This window comes from Branchiostoma floridae, chromosome 3 (genome assembly GCF_000003815.2).
Source record: "Branchiostoma floridae strain S238N-H82 chromosome 3, Bfl_VNyyK, whole genome shotgun sequence".
NCBI classification, from domain to species: Eukaryota; Metazoa; Chordata; class Leptocardii; order Amphioxiformes; family Branchiostomatidae; genus Branchiostoma; species Branchiostoma floridae.
In genome coordinates, this window is record NC_049981.1 from 10703976 (window position 1) to 10727759 (window position 23784).

The following is a 23784-nucleotide window of genomic DNA, read 5'->3' on the forward strand; positions in this document are numbered from 1 at the left end:
CATCTTGAATTTCCGAATATCCTTCCTAGATTAAAGATTCATGTGGAAATTTTGTGGTAATCTTTGATAATGTGCCAGTGAAGCAAATTGAAAGGGGATGCCATATTGTGTGAAATTTTTGCACTGGTAGCAGGTGCATCTGGAGTTGGTCCATCGCACTTCTATAAGTGATCTGTCAAGTGTAGCTGGCATGGTTTACTGATTACATGTTTCAATTCTGTTCCAATGGGATCCAGACAGACACTATCAGTGCTGTAACATTGCTGTTTGGAGTGCCCTTATCTTGACTAGAAATGTTGGGAAAATGCCATTTTTAGGCCATTTCGCTTTAATTTCTTGGTTCTTGTTTTCGTTTTAAAGTTTTATAACTGCATGTTTCAATTCTGTTCCAATGGGTTCAAGACATGCAGACACTATCAGTGCTGTAACATTGCTGTTTGGAGTGCCTTTATCTTGTTGAAGAATGTTGGAAAAACTCTGTTTATAGGCCACTCCAATTTAATTTGTTGGTTCTTATTATTCTTTTTAAAGTTTTAACTGATGTACATGTTTCAATTCTATCCCAATGTGTTCCTGGCAGACATTAACATTGCTGTTTGGAGTGCCCTTATCTTGCCAAAAAATGTTGAAAAAATGCAATTTTTAGGCCATTCCAATTCAATTGATTGATTTTTTGTCTAAATTTTAACAAGTTATCTTATTACTATATTTAGTTTACAGGTTTCATATATGTTCAAAAGGGCTCCAGGCATAGCCAGGACCGCTACCAGTGTTGCTGTTTGGAGTGCCCCTTAACCCTCTCAGCACGAAAAGCCATTTTCGTGGCTTTCCCGTAGACCGCGAGAAGCCACGTACGGGGCTTCGTACGTCACATTTTGGATTTTGAACTCCCTGCCCACCATCATGACGAATCCCACAACTAGAACGCTGGTAATTGTAAGAGAACCAATCAATCAGAAAACATACAGCATTTTGACTTCATTCAAACCTTATTTGAACGTAATCCAGACGCTAGATAATCATGAGTGCTTCAGGGGCCTCATCGGCCGATAATGAAGATTTAGTGGAGGCTCCCACCAGCGGGGAAAGAGACGAACAACAAGGTAAACAACGGGGTTTTCTTGTTGAATATTAGCTACTGTCTGTTCATGCCAGGTTTGCGGTTTCGTACTGCTAATATCTAGCTGCATTTTACAGGTTTGCGATAGCAAAACCTGTTCTGTTTTACAGGCTTGCGATAGCAAACCTTTTTTTTTTCAATTTTTTTTTTTCAATTTTTTTTTTTTAGATATTGTCAGAGCTTGTAGTTATACTTATGTGAACATATAAATGAAAGTGGTTGGAAGTTGTACTATTTTTTAAATAATATTACTACAATTTTTCCTCAACAAAACAACAATTTCACATGATAATACAACAATACAATTGTTCAACAACAAAACATGTGATTATTATAAACTATATTTTGGTTTTCTCCCCAGCATCCAGCAGTGACAACATCGATGAAGATGATGAGCAGTGTGAAGATGTTTGATGCCCATCACATAATACCAGCATTGCTCTTGTATTATAATGTATTTCTGTGTAGTTTCAGGATAAGTAAAGTATGTTTTTGCCCCTGAATGGACTTTTTATTTTGTGAGACATGTTTTTGTTTTGTTTTGCATATTGTGTTTTTGTTTATTGTTATTACTATTACTACTATCAGATTGATGGTATGATGTTTATTTTGCTTTTATTGGAAAGGCCAGTCTGTGAGCTTTCCAGAAATATATAGTTTTCCTAGTCTACTCCTTACATAGCAGCTGTAATAATAATTAACAAAAAGTACTAATTGACACCTGTATAGACTGAAATTATATGTCGTATATGGTATACAGGAAAAAATTTTATGACGTGCTGAGAGGGTTAAAGTATTTTGACAGCGAATGTTGAAACAATTTTCCTTGACAAATAGGCACAGGGAAAAAGAATGTGAAAGAGTACAAAATCTATTTCTCAATGAGTTCACAGCACGCTTTATATGATATCAACATTTTTTTTACCAAAGTGATGGTTTGTTTGTTTTCGTTCTTTGCCAAATGCAATGCATCATCTAAATGTGACAACCTAGCAATTTGTTTATGGGCATGGCCCGCCTGGGTGTTGACTGCTAAGGGAGTGAGAGAAAACCTTGCTGGCCATATTTTTTTGCTGGAGGATAAAAGCACACAACTGTCAATACTAATTCAGCTGACATGCAGTGCCAGGAATATTCACCTCCAGATTAATCTGATACTGCCCGAGGTTTGAATTATTGATGTGATTTTTCCATTCAGCTATTTTTGTCTGTTTAGCTGCACTGGTCACCTTCCACAAGCCATGAGTACCTCCAACAATGAATAACAGCACTTTAGAGTTTTAGGCCATGTCAATGTAATTTCTTGGTTAGATCTGTACACGTAACTTTATGATAATATTGATTTTGCAAAATAATCAGAATTTTAGGCCTAGGCCAATTAATTTCTGGGTTTTCAGATCGGTGTACATGTAACTTATATTTTCTGATTTTGCAAAATAATTAGAATTTTAGGCCATATCAATGTTGTTTCTTGGTTTTTGGATCCGTACATGCATACAGCTTTATATAAATGTAAAAAAAAATGGAATTTTAGGCCATGCCCATGCATTTTCTTGGTTTTCTGACCACATAGATTTCAAATTTAACTTTTAAGGTGATTTTTTAAAGATATACTTTTTAAGAAAATTGAATTTGCATACTTGTATCAGTTTTGGGGTTCCCAGAGCTGCATCTGTTTAATCAAATCAACATGGCCTTAGTTTTGTTTGGAAGTTGAGAAACTATTAGGTAAATTGTTTTGGCCAAAGTACTTGATGGGGTATTTGTGCTGAACAATGTCAGGCTTTTGGCTGTATGGCAGTATGGATGGTAGTGATGGTATCACAGCAGTGTTCTGATGGTATCATACCAATGTCAAACATTACAACTGTCGAGATTGCTTCCAGTGTAGCGACTAACCTTGATATGGCAGGGCCAACTTATGTTAGACATTATACTATGCTGCTTTTTAAAACCTTTTTAAAAGTTTTTTTTATATTCTTGAAATACTACGAAATAATATGTTTTTGTCTTTATTACTAAGCTTTATTACTGTGGGTACTTTAGTAATACTGATTGCACATTATTTTGTATTGTTAAAATTACATGTAAAATGTATGCCATCAAGCAAATTTTGCATGTAATTGTAACTGGAGAAGTATTCTACCACACATATACCATGGATTCAGGTCTGGAATTACCAGTCTGAACCTCTGGATCTGAACCCAGACTTGTTGCAAGTTTTTTTTTTTTTTTCGCCCTGTCACTCCAACTTTTTTCTGAAAAAATCTGAGAAACAACAAATTTAATTTGTATGGCCTTAATTTTGCAAATTAAGTCCTTCTTTGCATTATTTGCATGGCACTCTACGCTCTGTCTTAAACCTACCTGCGTAACCCAAAATACCATGATGGTAATTTGTTGTTCCTTTGTTAAAGTATTCTCCGTAGAATGTTTTTACGCAACGTCCCTGTAGTTCCAGAGCAAGGTGCTGGGGGCCCGAGGTGCTGCACCACATCATCCTTATATCACAAGTTATCTGCAAAAAATTGACCATATAGCATATCCAGGTCTGACGAAAAGGCTTCCATGCAGAAATTTGATTTATCCATGAATAGTTTCATCAGGTTGGTACGTTCCTGAATAACGGACTCTTTTTTTTTTACTCTTTTTTTTTTTACACAGAACAAATGCTTTATTTCCATTCGGAACATCACCGCATTGTAAACATCATTGCAAACAATAACTGTATATATGAAAATACCGGTAATTTGAGTTTTTGACCGCATCTGTAAGCAATGACACTCATTGCTGCAGTACAAAGTGAAACAGTCAGAATCGCCCTGAAGAAGGTGGCAGATTGTCTCCAAAACATTCTGGAAATAAAGCAGTGGTTGTGGTTGTCTCTTTATTAAAAAATTAGAATAGTTTCTACTCTTTAGCAAACTCCTATTTCACTCATTTTCAGTATGGAATACAGTCAAATGAGTCAAGTAAAATGCAATACGATACCTGTTCTCTAGGTAAAATTGCTTTAGAAAGGCAATGCAGTTTACATGTAATACAGATAACATACAAATATCTGGTAGCATAAAGGTAGTAACTCATTCACTGCAGTTTTATGTAAACTTTTGCAGTTTTTTCAGTGACCTCTCGGTGGAAACTGATTATGCCACAGTGTTTTCTGATCTCATGATTTTCACAAATTTCCGGGAATTTTAAGTGCTGCAGAAACAGATTACAAAGAAATTGACAAGAAACAAACCTTTACTCCCATGGGGCCCAAATGGGGAAAATTCAGCCAATACTTTGACCAATAAATACGTATTTACAATTACCTTGAAACATGTTAGTCCTATAGCACTACCGGTAGTTATACATAATTATTGGGGGCAATTCCCACTGGTCTTTTCTCCAAGGTCAGATAACACATAAGACAAGGTCAAACTTGTCAGCTGCACTTAAAGCAGCTGTCAGAGAGGCCATTTTGTTTGGTTTGATAAATGATGTACCAAACACTACTAGTATTGAACTAAATTTTTAAGTTGGCAAGAAAACATCATTATGATACTATCGGTAATATGATTTATTGTACGTGAATTTCAGGATGCAATAAGACAGTTTTGCTACAGTTAACATGGCTTGTTTGTGTGAAATTTTCAGACATCATTGCAGTCACCATTTCATTTGGTAATGTCAACCTTTGAAATACATGAAATACATCAAAATGAATTCTTGTAACCCAGTGCCAATGTCTATTGGGCATACATGTTGCCACCATCTCTTACTATGCTCTATATGATGACGAAAAAGCAATAAATCAAGTGTAAAAAACTGTCAGTTGCTTCCGTTTGGCTCCCCTTTATGGTATTATATGTTATATAGTTAATGTTAATGGTGCATCTAGTGATTGGCAGATTGCCATCATGAAATAAAAAACAACAGCAGTGTGCAACATTAAAATGCCTATTTATGGCATAAAGAACATTTTATGATAGTACTGATAGAAGTTTATGACATATTTTACCATCTTTGGTATGTTGACTATCTTCGGAGGGTTAGAAAACTTTTTTTTGAATTGCGAGAATTCCGGGTGATATTGTAAAATTAACCTGCTCTAATCTGATGCACTAATAACCATATAAAGCCACTAAGAACATAAGATGTCCAGTTCCTTTTGTATCAGACTTGTAGAAAACAGGAAAGCACAAAGGAGCCCCAACCAAATAAGCCAACATGATTTAGCATCGGCCTTAAGTAGTTATTGATCTAAAGCCTCCATAATGGAAGCTCGCCGAGGATGAAGCGGGGATCGGAAATCGATGCGTCCAGCGAGCGTGGGCGGGGGAGAGCCCTCTTTGATCTCCGAGCACCGCTGTAATGTTCCGCCCTGAATTTAATAACAGCCTTCCTATGAATATTTCAGTCGAAAAGCTCTTTGCACTTCAAATAAACTGTAGCAAGGATAGAGAATAATGTTACGGACTGTGGCTTCAATATTTCTCGCTAAGACTCCGGACGAGACTTGGAAGAAAAATCTCGTCATAAAGCATCGATCATGGCAGGGTTTGTACGTGTTGGAAATATCTGACCAAGGCACAGTTTTAATGACATTGTGAACGGTCATGGATTCTACAGCCAAATGCTGCTTTTCATTTCCCATGTCATCCAGCCATTTCATGGCTTGGACAATTCAAGCAGCTGGCTTGCAGCCAAAAACTCAATGGTTAAAAAGACCACACCCTTGTGTCAAACCTTCACTTTGATCTTTTATTCTACAATATTAAGGCTTATACTGGTCATGCAAGGCACCCCAAAACTGACGTGGGCATGTAAAGAAAGTTGACAAAACCCTAAGTTGCCTATAATATGACTATGAGATGCAAGTGTTCAGGAAGATTGGAAAACTGACTGAAAACTCACAGAACATGGTATACTAAGGCATGAATTCTTAGATTTCATCATCCACGTCTTCTTCTTTGATGTTAGAAGACCTCACTCTTCAATATCTTTTTTTTATGTCTTTTCTCAATTTAATCCATATAAATGCTCATTTTGCAGCTTCTTTGCAAGAATAAATTTGGTCACCAAATTCTTTTTTTTTTAACTGGGTGAAAATTATGAGGACATCATCCATATAATCAAATCGACAAGTGATGTTGCCTAACCCTTACTAAGAAATAGTAATTTTTTCTACTTTTTTTACTTTCTATTAGTACCTAATAAGCTAAGGCATTGTCAATCTCTTCAAACATCTGCATGACATCATTTGTAAGATTTGTGATCTAATCTTTTGTTTTCAGCTGCCGCCCATTTATGGCTATGAATATGATGAACTTTGCTACTACAAATGTCACCAATGCAGCAGTGAAATGCCAAATGACAGCAAACCTTTCACAATATTGCAATGCCACATTAAGGGATCTAACGTGCCATCATCGGATACAGCAAGGTAGTCTTGTAGGTAGGGTTGTTGACTTAAAATTTAAAGGTTTTGGTCTGAAATCCCTTGCAGGCCCAAATGTTGGGCCCTTTAGAAACTAAGATATTTGACAACTATTTTAATACTTGACTCAGGTAAAAATGAGTGCCCTAAGCTTTGGTTAGGAGTTTCTCTTGGATGGGGCATCAAGCCAGAAGTCCTGTGTTTGAGGATAGGCACAACTTGAGCACATTTAACTTAACAAAGATCTCAACACTGTTAAGTTGTGCTTATCCCCTGGACAGCCCCGGAAAACGGATTTTGTGTTTCAGTGCTTACACAGACTATGTTCATACATTATGACAAATTGAGAAATATTACCTTTAGCAAGGTCCTTTTCGAGTTTTCAATTTTTCCTGTTAGACAATTTTGATTTTATGCACTGTAGGATGTCAAATGCTCACAAGAGTACAGTTTGTTTTTAACAGTCCATCTTACAGACTTCCAGACCCAACAGAGCAATGTCCTAATGGACTATCAAACTGTGAAATATGTTAAACTTGACCCTCAAAATACCAGCAAAAAGTCTTTAACAAGACTCTTGTGATTGGGTTGAAAAGAAAACATGTTTGTGTCTCTTTTTTGTGTATCTTAATGTCCATATTTCTTTGCCTTGTGTCCAGAAAACATTGTTGAGAAGGAAGTCAACTGCAGGCAAGAGACAGTTTACTCTTAAGTACACCCCTTTGTCAGTCTTCAAGAATGTGGGATGGCATGAATTTATGCCTTGAACCAACTATTAGACTATCAAATGTACTAAACTTTGACCCCTTAAATTGCATAATGTAGCAATAGAACTGCAAACATGACATTTTGAAAAGCCACAAGAGCTATAAACCCCCATAGGAATCATGTCAATGATTTATTTCAGGTAAAACATTACTTTGAAGTGTCATCTCCAATACAAACTATGCATCATTCTATACACACTACACTATTCACAACATGTTACCATCAACTTGATCTATCCGCCCACCAGAAACCGCCACAAGATTTGTGTGCCAGAAAACTAATTTGCCAGACATTTTCAGCATCTAAAAAATTGATTGCAAAAAAGACAGCAGGGCAGTTATTGCTTGTGTGATGCATCTCTCCTGTCTGATTTTGAACACCTTGGCAAAATCAAGTCTCCAGGTCTAACCCTAAGCTATGGAAGGTTGAAATAAATGGCACAAAAGAATCTGGAATGTCACCTATCTTTTGACCTGTATATGTCATTTTGCATTCTGGCATATAATGGGTTATGACAATATAGGACAGGACATATCTGGTGAGATAATATCGATTGTTTGGAGATATCGAATGGCTGCAAGTGAGAATCACGTGTTTTGCTAACAGGGCTCAAAATTCTGTCTTGTACACTTTTGTGCACCTGAAATTAAACTGTGCACCTGATTTTTTAATGTACATATGGTCAAGTACATGGAGGTAAAGTACTATTGTGCAAAAGTATACACCACACAGGTTATTTTTGACATTTTACTGTCAGAACAAATAATGAGTTGACTTGTTTCTTGTTTAAAAGTTAAAGTTAGCTATAGAATTTTAGATTCAAGTTCTAAAAAGAGGTTGTCATTGTTTTAGTCAGGTAAGTTTTACTGAATCAGACATTCAATTTTGTTTTATGTTGTGCACCCAAAAATTTCTTTGTACACCAAAAAGAAATTTTGAGCCCTGACTGAACAATTTAAATTTTGCCCAGTATCCTACCATGACTAGTACTGAAAGTTTATTTTGAACCCCTGAGAGCTCTATTAGTACGGGATTTACGTATTCGCAGCGTGGCTTTACCAAGCCTTAAGGTAGAAGACGGAAATTGCCGGGGCTGTCAGATCTATTTTCCCCTTCATTGGTTCTCATGATCATCTCGGTCTTCCCCATTCATAGCCCTTGAGGGTATGAATGGGGATATTGAGTAACACACAGTTCTCAAGATGTTTTAGCAATTTATGGTGCAATGCTGTAAAAGGGGAAATGTTTGCTGAGATGTGATTTTCTGGTAGGTGGAAGATAGAGTGTTAACAGTGTTTTTGAGTTTGCTGTTGAAACTGCCACACAAAGAGGAAATGTTCTTGGTGATTTTAAGTTTGTGGTTCCTTAAATACAAAACAACTACAAACATTCTTTCTTTTACAATACTGTGCAATTTCATGTGACTTTAAGAATTTAAATTGTGTCTTTCACACTCTAGTTCCATTTAAGTTGCAGTCGTTTTAAGGATTCTTCTTGTCGCCCTGCATTTAGCTGTGTGCAAATGGCATGCATCAGTGGCGCTGTGAAATTGGCTGACAGTGGTTTAGATTTGTCATGTCACCATATGTGGGACATTAAGAGCAGGGTTCAGCCCAGGGTCAGGGTTAGAGCTGGCCTGGCGTTTCCACCCACGCTATTCCACTGTGCATTCTAAAAGGCTAATTCATCATTGTTTGTGGTGGAAGATGGCATTTTGTCACTGTTCATTGTTGAAAACTTTGTGTTTCCAAAATCTCTGTCACACACAGACATAAACATGCTCGCACACTAGGGGTGGGTACCTGCATAGACAATTCAGGTACAGGTCAGGTTCTGGTCCTGAGGACCAGATTCTGGTCCTCAAGAAATCTGTTTGGTAGAGTATCCGACCGCCACTGGTGATTCTAAAGTCCTATCTTCATGTAAACAATATTAACTGTCTCTGTTAACTTAGAACAAGTTTCACCAACTTTTCTCTTGTTATTTTCTTGGACTGATAAGCCCCAAAATGTGAGAATGCCTGCTGATATAATCTGCAATTTTTTTAATCAGTCAAAAATCTGGTTCACTGATCTTTTTTCAGGTTCTTCCAACATAAGAAAATGGGTACAATGCACCCACCCCTATTGCACACACTTACACACATGCATAGACATACGCACACTTAAACACACTTGCAGAGATACACTTAGACTTCTTTCGGATGTTTTGTCATATAGATTGATCTCACTTTGACCTTTCCCCAATGCAGGACATCTGTTCCCGTGGAAAACTCTTCTCTCTTGCATCTCGTCTACAAGCTTCTGAATACAAGGTCAGCATTGCTTTAATGTACTTCATAATTGTGTATCATTATATAGGAAGTGTAAGTACAGTAAGAAATGTCAGTAATTTGCTGTAAACAGTGCTCAATGCTATGAAAAACAACAGTCAGTAAGTGCTCATACAGATACAACCTTGCATGTCCTTGGTGCTGAATGCATTACTGTTGGTATTGTTACTCTTCCACTGTGATGTTTGTATTCAAACTGATGAAAAACTACTCCATTGATGAGTTAGGTGCAAATATTATAGATATTATACTATTCATCACTTTTGAATATGTATTGAACAAACAACACATCATTTACATGGTTTGTGAGTCTTGTCTATGATAGTTTGGACTACTCATGCACCTTGACAACTTTTCTGTGGGTGCATCTCCTGTATTGCTTCAAGCCCCACTGAGTTTTTGTTCTTCCACTGAATAATACTTCACTGTAGATAATGATGCTTCTTGTTTACATGGATAGGTATTGTCGTCATAAGTTGTATTGTACGTGTAGCTACTGTTGATATTGTACTGTACTACCTATACTGTTGATAGTGTTGTTTTTAAGAGGCCAATGTAAATATAGAATACAACACGGTATATTGCGTATCAACAGAGTTACCAGCCTGACCACAGGTAGGATCACCTGTTTGCCAAAGGACTGGGGATAATCTGACCCACAGGAAGTCTGGGACTGTGGGTGATATGGAAAACATTTTGTACAGTGTATTTTCATACCCACACGAGAAAATACAAGCTTTGATACAAAATGCGTCAGAAGTTGAGGAAATTTGGTGTACATGAACAAAAGATTTCAACAACAGCAATTACATCATCCGAACCCAGTATTCAAATTATCCATAATGTTGCACTCAATGCACTCAAAGTGTATTTGAATTATTATATGGAAGCCTGTGTGACAACAGTAGAATCCCATGTGATAACCCAAGTTATCACCCAGTCTGGATCACCAGTACCCTTATCAAACATGCATAATGTATATTGCACATGTTTATGCACCTGTTCCTCCCTCCCTTCACATTGTGATTAGTTCACAAGAAATGAAAGAAAAATGAAATAGGAAATGATAACTTGTTTAACTTATATCAAACCCACTTTAAATGTATAATGTGTACTAAATAGTGACCAGTCCAACAATGTTTTCCGACAAAGATACTGTCCTATGACACGGGGTCACATCCTATGCACATAGTTCTCGTCAATGTCACAACTGTATGACCTCTGATGTCAAGACCTGGCTCCAATCAGGAGTATGATTATGGATAATAGTTTGTCCTTGATGTTTTTTGAATTGGACCATTTTGTTCATTATTTGCATGTATAATGGCATATTAAATTATGGTTTATATGCCACAGGCATCTCTCTACAAAGAGGAATAAGCTAAATAAAAGAAAAAGATAAAAATCTTAAAGTGCTATGAGACATAATAATGGGCACTGAATCAAGGTGTCTTGGGTCTTGCACTGAGACAGACATTGTGCCCTGGGGAATGACATTATATGCAACTTTTCTTACTCCACCTACGTGTAAAAATGGGTATCTAACTAAAGTTGGGAGGTAAAAGGCAGTCTAAGGAGAGGATTGGCTCTGTTTTCCAATAGTTTACCCATGATACAGTGGGTAACAACCCACCACCTCTATGGCCTCTATAAGACTAATTAATGAAAAATAAAAAGATCAAAAGAAAAATTCCTGACAAAAAGACAGAGTAAAAGAGATTGGAATTCATGACTCTGTTCTCCCAATGATGAGATGACACTAAGCCTGTTCATGATACATCGGTGATATGTTGAAGGTCAATAAGCTGGAAGCTTTTTACTTGACAAACCTTATCTCAGCATCTCAGCTTGATGTGATTCGTTTTGCAATCAAAATGGAGGTGCCTGGAATGAAAATGAGAAGCTGCGGCAATTACATTGGTTGGTTTGAAATATTTTCTTCTTTATGTAACGTTCAGAATAATGCAGGCAGTTTTAATCTCTCCCAATTTTCAAAATTGTTTGAAATGTGAAATTAGTAATGTATAAATCAAATGATACAGATCTTTGAGTTACCTGCTAATTTTCATCTCTGAATCGAACTACAAACAATTTCTGGTTTACTGGTGACCTGGTCAGGGGTACCTAAATGTTCAAGAATCTTATGGAATTTGTACAAATTTTAGGTGGGGAAATGTACAAAGCATTGCACAAAAATGTACAAACTTATGAAAAATGCCAGAAGCACCATAAAAAACATACCGATCTTTTGGGAAATGAAGTCTCTGTGTGCTACCCTATTCACTTGGCCATTTGACGACCACAACAGACCGCAGAGTTCTATAGTATAACTGTCATCCCCAGAGCAAGCAAAGCCCTGACCCCCGGTTTGAGTTGTTCCTGCCTAATTGAAGCTACATGCCTGGGCAGACTGTCCTTGGGCATGATTAGATTTCTACTGATATTGACAGACTTATTATCCCATCACTGAATAACAGGCAGGTTTTCTGTAACAACTTGTCACAAGGTTTTGTAGCATGTACTGTAAACGCAAAAATGTTTGTGGCAGTTGATATGCCAGCACTGCCCAAAGCGACAGTTCTGTCCATTGCTGACTGTTATCTCTAGTAGGTGGGTTTCTGACTAGCTCTACGTAAAGGCGCCAATGTTTCCGCCACTCTGCAGTATCATGGACTCCAAACCACTGCAAACACTCCATTTTCTCCTTAATTCCCACAAACTAAAATACATTTCCAGTATTTCCTATCAGTTTTGCTAGTGTTCACATGATTGAAAGGTCATGGGTTTGATTCTTGACTTTCCTGGTTAAGATGTTGTATAGTACATGTACTTAGGAGTTTTTTTTAGCATCCATTGCAATGATTTACCTAGTGAACACAGATCAAAAGGTCATGGGTTTGACTCCTGAAATTCCCAGCTAGACCCTATGTATATATCATAATAGGAAAGACATTTTCTCATCCACACAAGTGTAAAATTATGAATGTGTACTTGACTTTGGTTGGACAGGTAAAAAAGGCAGTGAAAGGAGAAAAGAAGAGAGATTGGCTCTACTCTCCAATACCATACCTTGGACTGCCCCTACTGTACAACATTAAAAAAGGCTAATAAATAATCACTATACACCTTTACCTTTCAAAGTTGAGTGTTTGGAGATCCTGGTTGCTCCTGGCTATTTGACGTGCATGACTTGACATATGCAGCTTTAGATTACAACTGGAGTTGTAAATGTGTAAAGGTTAGATGTGTAAAGGTTAGGTGAGTGTAAAAGTTAGGTGTGTAAAGGTTACAGGTAGGTGTGGCAGGTTATTTGATGTAACAAACCCAGCTGCCCCAAGGTCCTGGCCAGGATTTTACTTCAGCATAATGGTGATATTCAGGTAGCAAGGCAACCAATCAGGGAAATGCAGTGAAAGAGGGTTCTTGGCCCTTTCACGGTCAGATTTTGAAAATGTATCCTAAAACATTGGCATTCTAAGGGAACCCATGGCGGTAACTCAATTCTTAATGTAATAAGAAGGATTTTTTTGAGGGGGAATACTAGCAAAATACCGTTTAACTAAATTGAGAATAAGCGTAAAGATCCTTACATAAGCGCAGCGGGCGTGAATAATAGCGTGATGGCCCGATAAACTGAAATGCACTTGCTAGAACCGTGTGACCCTTCATGCAAAAAAAGCAGGTGTGTTACACTGAAGGGACTATACCAGAGTGTAACAGACAAAAATATACTCCTGGTCATAATGTACCCATGTACATACAATTGTACCAGCCTGCTACACTGGGTAATACAATACTGACACAAATTTGGAAGATCAGCTTCCCAGTAAGCTAAGCTAAACTTGATCGAGATGCATGAAAAGGTTTTTACTGACGTCACAAAGTAACTATTGCTGTGTCAGCTTGGTGTGCTTTAGACACTAAATCTGAGACTGCTAGTGGTAATCCGATTAATAAAAGAAAATCTGTTTCCTTCAGTAGAGTCAGCTCAGGACAAATTGAATCAGGATCCAGTGGGAATCAAACCCAGGTTGCAAAGGCTAGATTATTCAGTTTCCATGATACTCAATGAAGTATACTCAATAAATTCTCAGAAATAAATGAAGTTATTTTGATAGAATAAATGTAGCAGGATTCACATTTATCTGAAGAATAGTGTTTGTCTGTGTGTGTATCTGTAAAGCCAGTACATGTATAATTGCCCTCTGGCGCAACACATCAGCTTCTGTATTCTGTATTACATGTGACTTTCTTTGGTGTAACACACCAGCTTCGCAGGCATGCGGCACAGAAGTACAAATGTAGCTAGTTGAACAACCTGTCACACCTAACCTTTGCACATGTGACTGCAAAATACATTTACTGTTTAAAGCTATCTAACCTTTTTAATGCTCCTATTCCTAATGAACTTAATGCCAAAAAGTTTCATTTTATATCTAGAATAGGAAAATTTGTTAATTCAGTATCTTTGATTGAGTTGATCCCAACAGCATCAGTCACATAATAACCTTTGAGTTGGTCCCCAATTCCACACCACAGCATTGATTGATCAGTTGATCCAGAACCTTTGAGTTGGCCCCCAACCCCACACTGCGTGGGTTGAGATTTCTATGCCACCCTGATCAAATATTCATTGCTATCTTGTCTCTTTTCACCCGGCAGCCATTTTGATGTGACAGATCTGATGGGTTCCATCCTGTGCAGGAAATAAGGTACCGTAGGCTGTCATCATTTCATGCTGAAGTGTTGTAAAAGTCTATTATCTTCCAGGTGTACCCTCAAACCCGCAAGTGTCGTCTTTGACACATTGATGTTGTCCTGGAAAAAAGGTCACCTAGTGCTTAAAGTAACCTATTTGCAATTAAGATGACATTCTTGTTGAATTTTTGATCATTTTCATGAATCGACACCTTTATATGACATTGAATAGCAACACTAAGGCCTAGCAAGATAAATGCTGTGTTTCTGATTACGGTCTTGAAAAACATTAAGTATTGGCAGGTAGATATTTTTCTAGGTAGATATTTGCATCTACTATTTTAGCTAGTGTGTTTTTATTCATTGACACCATAAAAAATAAAATTACAAACAAATGTACCTTGCTACAAGTTGTTTTATACTGGTTGTAAATGCAGGAAATATGCAATGATGATGCAAATGTTCATGGAAGTTCATCTATGTTGGTAGTTATCATAGTAGAATGCTAAACTTTCTTCCAATGCAAAGGTATACCACAGTACATGGATCAAATTTTCACTGACCACTGTCGCCTTCTACTGGATCAATAATGACCAATCTCTTCAGAACGCAAACTCGTGAGAGTTACAGACACGTGATCTTAACAAGTGATCTTGTGGATGCAATCAGCAGTTGGTCAAATGTGTCAGGAAGTTTGTAACACCCACCGTCTCTGTTCAGTGATGGCTGCAGTGCCCTGATGTATATGGCATTCTTTATACCTCTTATAAAGTAGTCCTGTTCAGTGTCTAGTATTCTGACTTTGTCCATTGAAATGGTACATTGCTACATTGAATCGCCAGGCCATGACCGCCATATTGAAAATTGGCAATGTAGCCACTGATTGGCTTATGCAAAATAAGGCAAGTTCATTAATATTTATAATCAAGACTCTGCCAAAAGTAAAAACCTGACCCTGGTTAACAGGGCTGATTCAAGGAAGGCATTTGTGTATGCCGCTGATTAGCCCTGTGTGTGGGAGTATGCACTATAACACAGTAATTAGCATTCAGCTCCTGTGTTTATCTGCCCTTTGCCTGATCCTGAAATAGATCTGTAATCAGCGCAGAGATTATCTTTTGACTCATGTATCTCACGGAAACGTAATTAACGAACCACAGCTTGATTGCTCATATATTGAGTAATGAGTCACTGACTCCTTCCCGTACCACCTGCATGTATAAGTGTGATAGTACAGGTAAGTTCGGAGCTGTGTATTTCTGATATCTGCCTGCACCTAACCTGCACTGATCCATGATAAAAGTAGCTTGCAATACTAGTAAGAGTCTTTTTGGAAAAGAATTTGATTTTGTTCTAAGGTGGCTTCTCAAATATATTTCACAGATGCTTTTGACGTTTTACAACTTTCATCATTGAATAAATGCAGGTATTGTATTGTTACATTATAACAACTTATCCTTCCTTGCTTTTCCCTCCCTGGAAAAAAGTGTTCAATCTCAGTCCAAGAATCGATATTTCAACTTCACCTGCCCACTTGACTGCTGATGATTTCTCCTTTCCCCAGTTGTAATCAGCGATGTTATTTGGAAGACTGATTTTCCTGGGTGGGTGTGGATATCAATCATAACTCTACCCTGTAATTCTTCAAAAGTTTGCAGTGGTTTTGCATTTGCAGTTTTTGCAGTCACCACTTTAAGGCAAAGTAAAACCTGGTTTTTCATCACTGTACAGTATGTGAATACAGCACTTTGTCTTCTCCCTGCAAAATTTAATCACTGTGAACTTATACCATTTTTAGGCATTTAACATGCATTGGCATAATACCGGTAGTAAGACTTATACCGGTAGATTAAAAATACTGGAACTTAAAGAGATCTACACATGCAACAATAGTTATTTCTGAGCTGTGCACACTTCAGGCATCTAGGTGTCCAATACATCATTTACAAAGCATCGATAACAATGCATTCGAAGACAACAAGGCCAAAAGTTTTCAGTATCTTTTTCGGGGTAGGCAGCTCGTCGTGGGACGAACACACTGTCACATTCATTGCCAAATTTATAGATCATAATTACACATGCTCACGGCACAAGACGAACATGATTGAACAACAATCTTGAATTTCTGTTGGTGACCTACAACTCGTGTAAAAGTGTGAAGAACCGTTGCATAATAGCCCGGATCTACGACTGAATGGGCAAAATTGAACGTACGCCGCCATTTTCCCGCCATTTTTATATCTACGCTAGCAGTGAAGTGTTACGTCATAGCGGTTGTGACGGACAGAAGTTAAATGAAAATTCTTGACAGTATACGTCCGTTTTCTCATGACATTTTGTATGCTCATGCAGGTTTATGTTTTATGCATTTACTGACAGAAAAGGAAGGAACATCAGAGGATGTATAAATGTACATAGCGGCAGTTAATTGTGCCGTGTTTCTTCCTACCGGTATTTTTTACCCCCTCCCAACCACGCGCCCGTTTGCCGTGTAATTCCGCGGCGTGTTACAATTACAATATTACGCTTTTAGCAGGACAAGAGTGGCAGAAAAGTTACACAGAAGAAGTGGCAAGGGTAACCTATAACAGCAACATGTAACTGGAGAAAATGATGCGTTGACAATTTGTCAAATCAGTATGGCTAGAGAAATCGTCGTAAACGTACCGGTATTATGATAATTGATGTTACAGTAATTCACCTGATCATGGTGAACATATAACCTCCCAGGGGAGCACGAGTGGTGATTAATGATATAGCATGATTATAATGGAGCTTGATGGGTGTAACAAATCATCTACACACCTGCAACACCACACTTAGTTTAATTTCTTGTTTTTTGGAATTTGCAGAAATCGATAGAGCAGGCAAGAAAAAATGGTATCATGTAATACTAATAGACTCTTATAACATGGGCAGTGATAATTCTCGATATGGATGTTCTTCGGGTTATTACATATGGCTTCTCCTGTTATCAAACAGGCTTCCATCCAATAATTCGAACACACTTTTAAAGAAAATTTATTAAATGCTATGTTAGCCGTAATTTTCATACTACTGGTAGAGGTTATATCAGTTTGAAGTGAAGGTATTAGCTATAGATTGAAACTAACCTTGAGCATGTTAGTTTCAATAGGGTTTTCAGACCAAATATGATGTCATGAGAATCAATGCATGTTTACTGAAACTTTAACACCTTTGCCCTCGTGCAGTCCCTTCATCATTAAGCTTTGATGAAGATACAGACTTCATAATGAAGAAGACATTCCATGAGACACGTTTGGTTTGAAGGGCACGTCTATAAGGGCCCGTGTGTTCAAGTACAGTCTGTTCATTTCCCTACTATCCCCATGAGTGATTGTACAGCACACTGGTAATATAGATCCAATTACAGATTGGGTTTTCCACTGTTTTATCGAATGTAGTCGTACTTTAACTGTGGAAAATGTGGCATGCCCTTGAAGTGTTGCTTTGAAGTTTATTGAAAAGATTTCTCACCATTTGCCTGGGGCAAGAAAATATTTTTTTTTAGTAACCACTAGGTACATGTATGTTGGGAAAACACACTCAGTTACTATCAAACTAACATGAAAGGAATTGGAACCATGTTATTTCTGCTTCAGGATTTATCATTTTTGTATATACCTGTAGATTACTTTATACATAGCTTTGTTATTATCATATTAAACTCGTATATTTTAATAAGTGGTGCTGCAAATATAAGCATTATTTTAGAACTGCAGCACTTTGTATTTTCTGTGCTATGTTTGGATTCTTTCGGGATTGCAACATTAAAAGAAGGAAATATGAAGTGCAACTTTAAGACATTTACCTGGATAGTGTCAGTTTGATACTTTTGTTAGCTTTGCACCACTTGATGATGCATGTGATGCAAAAATCACATTCAGAATCAATAGGATATAGGGACTCAGATCCCAACCATTCAACATTTCAAATTTTTAATTACTTGTAATCATATTCTTCTGCTTAAGTTTCTTAACATGAAATGTCAGGTATACTCTTTAGACTTCTTCTAGATAGAAAGGAAAGCAACTTATTGTACAGTATTCTCTCCTCACTTAACCTATCCCTTGACTTCCTTGTGGGTTGTTGGGGCACCATGGATTTTGATCCACCATCCTCTTTCAACTAACTCTGTCCTCCGCCATTCTAATTTACTAGCTTCAGCTAATAGGCTCAGTCTGGCCTTACTTTTATGTTGTCTTCCCAGTTTTTCCTCTGTTCACTCCTCTTCCAACTTCCTGGCATTGTTCCCTGTACATTTTCTGCAAGCCCAATAAAATTCTCATGTGCAAGTGCACTTAGAAGACCAACTTAATTTGATGACTCATATTACCTTGTCCTTATTAAAATAGATTTACTCTGAGAAAGTAGTTCTAGGTCTCTCCCATGGGCTGTTTAACATACAAGAAATGCCGGCACCAGCGCATGGTTAACAGATCAGGCGCCAACAGTTAAGGACCTTACCCATCGGGATTTATATCATCCTGTGTGTAATGTTAACCAAAGTATCAATCTAAATGAAGTTCATCTCGTAAAGTTAAACTGACTGGATTTCCTTGAGAGGAACTTTTAGTTATTGCTCTTCATAGCATTTAAGTGAGGTTTTGTGGCTATCCTTTTTCCCCCATATAATTAGGCCATACGTATTCAATTTGTTGGTTAACATTCTTGAATTTAAGAATATAATACCTTTAAGTTAGTACTATGAGATTAACATGAGAATTGAGTTAAGGCGAAAGTCAAACTTTCGCATTAACAGTTACCCTGGGTACCATCCTCCATATATACAATTATCATAGCAGCTGATGGCTCAATCTTTTCACCTGCTATTCAGGAGTTTTAGACAAAAAAGACTGGGCCAGTGGTTACTACCGAGGATGATGCCCAGGCTAATTATCTGTCACTGTTAATTAGCAAAGACATATAAAGACCTAAGTCCAATTCAAGTTTTCCTTATAGCTCTCTGCTTCATTTTTTTCATCTTTCCCATGTTAACCAAAAAAATAGACTTGCATTGCTTTAGGTGTGAAAGATGACATCTGCACAGTTTACAGTGCATCAGAGAATAATTTTATCAGGTTGGTAGAACATAGAATATTGGAGTTTTCTTACACACCCAGTAATATTTCTCACCTGCTGACATTTAGGTGTCTATCAGACATCTTCCTCAGAGATCTGACTGGAGTGCTGCTTCTCACTGCCAATGTAGGTGGCACTTTTGTGGCAAGAACACAATCCCAATAGTGCATTTTGCCAATGGAAATGGGCTGCAAGCAGTGTCTAACTGAAAGACTTTTTGTTACCTTGAAGTTGTCAAATTGAACTTTCACAATCTTGGGGCAAAGGTCATCCAGTCTCTCTCTTGATGTGAAACGTTTTTTTTTACTGATTCTTCAAGATGGATAATCCAATACCTTGAACACGAGACCCTATGTACAGCCAACTCCATCAACGGACAAAGGTGCCCCAAAACCTATACATCTGGCAATTCCGATGTCTTTGTGGGTAGAAAATTAAGCCTACCTCCATGTCAACATCCGCATCCAGGTTTAGGAATTAAATCCCAAACACAAACGCTGCCGAAATAGATACACTTTAAACTTAAAACCTGGACTGAAAATTGCTCGACAAAGTCTGTTATCTCGGTGTGCCAGATGGAACACACCTGTCACCCTCCCCACCCTGAATGAGTCGTGCTGGATTTGACATTACACACACGTCAGGCCGGCTTTATCTGTTCCTGTCAGGCTCTGCTTTAATGTGGAGATAGATGCTAGGATGGCATGATGGGGTGCAGAGGGGGCAGCCGGAGTACTTTAACATCCCGCATATTCTCAGTAAGGATGCAGGGGCGTGCCCCATGTACCACATCTCAGACATCACTTACAGTCATTTTTACTGTAGGACTCAACTTTTATAGTCTTACTGGAGTAGACGACAAACTGAAAATGTTGCCTTTTTAGTTTTTTTGCTAATTGCACACCATACTTACGAGCAAGCCTAATAGTATGATATAATCATTTTAATAACATGGCCAAACTCAAGTATAGGTGTAGTTTTTTTATTCGCAAACAATATACTATTGAGCAAGCCGGATAGTATAGTATTGTCACAGTGTGGGTGCACCACTGTCTGACAAAAGGCTACAGGAACAGATTTTTGCAAAAATGTTGCCTTTCTAGTTAGATTTTTCAATACTGATAATTGCATAAATTTCATTTCCTTTTCTCGGACACTACAGTTCATGTATGATGTAATGATTTCTACCAGTACAGATAAACTTTCAAATCATTCATGTCCTCGAGATGTGTTAAGATCCCCTGTGAAATGCATGAAACCCTGTAAACTTTATTATCAAGGAAAGAAGGGTACTTTTCTCCACAGAGAGCCTAGTGTAACACCTCATCTCCCTGCATGCTTTCATTGTAAAACTTTACAGTTGCACGGTGCCCAAGTCTGGTATAAAAGGCTGCATAGAATATTCTATCAGATGCTGTATTACCTTTCCCTGTCACACCTTCTTACATCTCCCACACAGGGCCTTAAGTAAGTTCCCTTTCATGCATGTTAAGGGTCTGTGTAATTTTACACTCTGCTGCCAATGTGCCGGGAACTTCCCCCCTATCCTTCATTCCAGTTATTGAACCGCAGCGACGGACGCGAACAGATTACCCAAACCTGGGAAAATGCAATTATGTGTCAAAGGCAGAAATCCGTCAATGCCTGGCCAAGGTGTGACACAAATCTCGCTTCAAAGGCCTGCAGGGTTTCAATTCCGTGAGCAGAGAGTTTTGTACCGCACTGAATATTGCAGAAGGAGGGTGGTGGCCAACCTGGGGCTATCTATCATACTGAGAGACTTGGTATTTGTTAGTTCTAGAATTTTGAAAGATAATGATTAGATGGAAGAAGAACATGAAAGTAAAGCCTGAGGCCAAGCGTTATGAGTGGGCGCACAGAGTTTTAAGCGTGAATATAGCAAGATTCAAGTTTCACACTTGAGGACAGCCCTATGTTTCAACACCCCTATTTTTTGACAATCCTATATGTTTTGACAACCCTGTTATAACAACCTCAATGTTCTGACTCCTCTATATTCCAACATTCCTATTTTCATAGGTTTAGGACTAGGGGTGTGGGAACATAGTAGTGTGGAAACATATGAGTGTTAGAACATGAGGGTGCAGGAACATGACTTATAAGGGTGTGTGGGAACATAGGGGTATGGGAACTTAGGGGCGTGGGAACAAAGGGGTGTGGGAACATGGGGGTGTGGGAACATGGGGGGTGGGAACATTGGGTTGTGGGAATGTAAGACTTGGGGGTGTGGGAACTTACTAGCATCAAAACATATATAGGAGTCTGCATAAGCTTCCCACACAGCCCTATGTTTTCATTATGATCTCCTGCCTTTTACTCCCCCTTAGATACATCTATTGTAAACTTTTTTGTGCAGTGTTAGAAGTTCATTAATGATACGTCTGTTGAAATGAAAAATTTCCAGAGACATCATTTAGGTGTATATTGTCTGGCCTTCAAGTTGGGGTAGCTGACTCAGCATCTACATGGAAACATCCTTAATTTGAATACCTATAGCAGGTTCCAATGTTCTTCCCTTGGAGAAGGCACTTAACATGATCTCCCCTACTCCACCCAGGTAGAGCCAACTTTTGTCGGCTGAGACTTAGAGCCATAGGTGGTATGTTTGAGGAAAGCCACACCTGAAACACATTTAAGAAACCACCTTTGTTGTTAAAAGTAGGGATCCTGGTGTAAGTGGATCATACCTGTCTTCCACAGTTTGCAAGTGATGTACAAAACAGGTGTTTTATTCCTACTGTTAAATGCAAGCCTTTATCAAAGCACTGTGCTTTCAGCTTGTTCTCTTGCTGAATGTTTGCTACAAAGATAACTGAGAAACGAGTTGGGTTCTTTATCTGAAAATATTAGCAAGAAAAAGGATAATACCTGAGTTAAAGTATGCCAATTTCATATAAATGAGCAAGTGGTCAGGGATTTATGAAAGAACAGGTAAAATGTTGGCCCCAAATGGTGCAGCCCCCATAACGGTTTCCCCTGGAGGCACCTCCTGCCATGCTTATCAACGGTCGTGCAGCTTTCCTGGGGAAATATATGTCACATTAAACCCCATAATGTTCCCATGCGTACAGCCGTGTACATTGTGGGCACTCATGAATGCTAATGACCTGTACTCAGGTTTATAAACGAACCTCCCTATCAAAGCAATAGCAGTCATTTGCTGAACTGGGTATGTAAGGGGCTTGTTAAGAAAATCTAACTAGCATATGTGGTAGCACAGGGGCAATGGATGTTCCTCTGGGAATTATCCATTACAAATGAGCAATGATTTGATGTTTCATCTTAATGAAATTGTGTTTGTTTGCAAGCTCAAGTATTTTGAGGGAAAGTTTATGAATCTAGTTTTACAGAATATGTGAGCAAAGCGTGCCATGAATTATTGAGATTTTAAATTCTTAGAATTAGATAATGCAAAATCTTGTTATTTCATGCCTACAATTCCTCCTGGTTATGAGCTGAAAGATTTATATTTTGCATATGATAAATCATATATCTTCTTCATCATGCAAACCTAAAGAGTTAAAAGCAAGCAGTTCAGTACCATGGACATGTACAAAATTGGCAACTTTTAGAAGAAAGAAGTACATTTACTTTATAACTCATTTCATCACTACTTGGAAGATGATGGATATACTGTGATAGTCTCTTCACTGGAATGTGTGTTGCGACTGCATAGTTGAAATAATCTCGGGGAAATTAAGTGATTTAGTACTAGTAGACTATGTCTATTTTATGTACATTGGGCCTTTATATTATAAGCTCCTTAAAATGTGGGTATTATTATTGCAGTTATATTTTTCATTCATGAAGCATGGGACAAACATAAAAACTGACACTACATTTGTAATTTTCAACGAACAGGTGCTGTTACTGTACAGTAATTATAGTGGTTTTGTACGTTTTTCAAGCTGAAAACTTTTTATTCTTTATGTTTTGGATTAGCCCTTACCTTTACCCCAACCATTTTACAATTTTCATTTTTATTTCGCCCTTTTGCTCCATATTTTTTATAAAAAAAATCCGTGAACCAAGAAATTAAATTGGTGTGGCCTTGTATGTAATCATAAGGTAAGGCCATTATTGTCAATAGAATGTGATTTAGTGATTGACCCTTAAAGACTTACATCTCAATGTGTTGTATTTGCCTTACATCTCAATGCTTTATAAAATGCCTCTGTGTAAGTAGCTAGCAGAAACACATTTCTAACTGAAGTCTTGTTCCTACACTGTTGTTCCTGAGACAAGTCCAGTGAGAGCATGTGTGTTGCTTGTTTACGTGTAAATGGTTTAGGCAGCATCTTGTTCACTTCTTTGAAT

The 23784-nt window shown here is 37.9% G+C and overlaps 1 protein-coding gene across 2 annotated transcripts in view; it reads left to right on the forward strand.

Moving 5' to 3' along the window:
• The window catches only part of LOC118412427 (synaptic vesicle glycoprotein 2C-like), a 61962-nt gene that overhangs the window by 2483 nt on the left and 35695 nt on the right, over window positions 1–23784 (forward strand). Inside the window, exons 3-4 of one of the 2 annotated variants that reach the window (XM_035815283.1) lie at window positions 9565–9627; window positions 14308–14357. The gene's annotated coding sequence lies outside the window, so the exon portion shown is untranslated. The remainder of the gene's footprint in view (window positions 1–9564; window positions 9628–14307; window positions 14358–23784) is intronic. The other variant, XM_035815284.1, reaches the window with a different exon arrangement.